Here is a 2,399-nt window from a genome sequence, read left to right as displayed (position 1 = left end):
ACTGCTCAGCAGAGGAAGCAACCAGAAAGAAATGTGCTCTCAGCCTCAAAAAAAACATGGACTGTGAGCTGATTATCGTTTCTGGCTTCAATGAAACTTTAAGAGTGATACCAGCAGAAATATGGCAAGTAGGCACCACCCACTCTCCTTCTCCCGCCTTAGTGAGAACGCTCAGGGCAATTACAGCAAAACTTTCACAATCGCATTTCCCACATGGAAGACTACTAAACAGCAACTCAATACATCATCACAAAATATTCCAAGTGCCATAAATATAGTAATCAGTGGTGGAAGTAACTAAGTAAATGTATTCAAGTACTGTACTTAAGTATAATTTTACTCTTACATACTTCACACTTACAATTACAATTACATCTCAGAGGCAAATGTTGAACTTTTACTCCACTACATTTATTTGATATTGTTACTGTTAGTTTTTACATAAAAAATCACAATATGCACATTTGATATGATACAGTAAGATATTGCTCATCTACTCAGTAGTATACAAAGTATATAACTTTGGCTCCACATTGACAAACTACAATTAAAATGCTCGTACATACGTTTTAATCAGGAGAGACAAGTGATTGAAGAAAATAAATGTTTATCATGTGAATGGCAGAATGTATGAGAACTAGACTACAGCTTAAATATGCAAAAGAGTAGTCTTCCTGACTGAACCAATGCTATATTTGTTAGTTATAAAAACCTAATTATGTAAAATTTTCCAAGAATTTTTTAAAGAGACATTTTGTCTAATAAGTACTTTTAAATGTTAAGTACATTTTGCTGATATTACTTCCGTACTTTTACTTAATGTAATATTTTCGTAACATTTTTAATTCATGGCTTTTATGTAATGGATTATTTTTAGACTGTGGTACTTTTACGGAAGTATAACAGAGTATTTCTTGCACCGATGAATTACAATCAGAAGTTTGGCTTAAATATGGCAGATGTAAGACAATAAAGACTACAGTTTAGCCTCATTATCTATTGTGTTTAATCTATCACACTCATTAACCACTAAAGTGCCGTATGATGGCTTTCCTAAATGAAAAAAACTTCTACCACTCCAAAGAGCGACAGCTGCATCCAAATGTCCAACCTCTGGACTGGCAGACTGAGTCTTTGTGGACTGTTTCTCATGAAGAGAATGGCTCCATGGGTTCACAAGGGTACAGTGTGTGAGACTGCATAAATGAGATGAATGTGACAGCCTTTCCGACATAACTCCTCCATTGGCAACAGCAACCCAAAAGATGAGACAGAGAGCACTCAGCAAACTGCTCACTATTAAAACATTAGCATATCTTATTGTGCAATGAGTAATCGGTCACCATCATGAAATATGTAATACCGGCTGTGTTGATGTATGAGTGCGACTGCTTTTAAAAAAGAAAATATTTCTTTCAATTTGCTTGTGCTGTGAAACTAAAAAAACAGCTGATGATGGTGATTTTTTTTCCCCATATGGGAGAACAGCAGAGTTGCATTCTAAGTGCAGAAAAAGTCCTGTATGCCAACCTTATCTCTGCAGAGCCCTGGAAGTGTCTCTGTCTGTCTGTCTGTCTGTCCGTTTTCACCACAGACTAGTGGAGGCTTTGCAAACATTGGCATTTGGGATGAAAGAAACAGTCCAGTCATTAACTTGAAATACACAGGAATCTGTCCAGTTTTCAACAGTTTACAGTCTCACAATTTACAACTATGCTACATGTGTGTGTGTGTGTGTGTGTGTGTGTGTGTGTGTGTGTGTGTGTGTGTGTGTGTGTGTGTGTGTGTGTGTGTAAGAGAGAGAGAGAGGGGGTGGTGCTGTACTGCAGGGCTGCTGTCACTGACATTAATAAATAGCTACCAACTGTACAGATGTGTGTGTTCATGGATCCTGTGTGTGAGAGTTGTTTGGGCTCAGACCTCAGAACTCCTGTTATTTTGTTCCAGTGTGTCTACTTTTCCCTCTCCCCTCTTTATGTTTATGATCATAAAGAGAACCTCTGAAACATGCGCAAAATGTTCTTGAGACAATTTCAACTTGACTTTGTGTGCAATTACCACAACTCATAAATCACCTTGTGTTATATCCATACACACAGTATGTGTCAATAGGATCACATTGTGTTATTATTTAATAAAACCATGTTGCTCAGGATACAAGCGGCCAAAATGGGTTTCCTCAGGAGGGAGGCTGGTGTCTCCCTTAGAGGCAGGGTGAGAAGCTCAGTCATCCGGGAGGAGCTCGGAGTAGAGACGCTGCTCCTTCGTCCAGCTAGGAGGAGGCCTCGAGGAAGACCCAGGACTGGGTGGAGGGATCATATCGCCACCCTGGCCTGGGAACGCCTCGGGATCCCCCAGTTGGAGCTGGGTAATGTGGCTCGGGAAAGGGAAGTTTGGGG

The sequence above is a fragment of the Etheostoma spectabile genome, chromosome 16, assembly GCF_008692095.1.
Source record: "Etheostoma spectabile isolate EspeVRDwgs_2016 chromosome 16, UIUC_Espe_1.0, whole genome shotgun sequence".
Taxonomy (NCBI): Eukaryota; Metazoa; Chordata; class Actinopteri; order Perciformes; family Percidae; genus Etheostoma; species Etheostoma spectabile.
Note: the sequence above shows the minus strand (reverse complement) of the source record.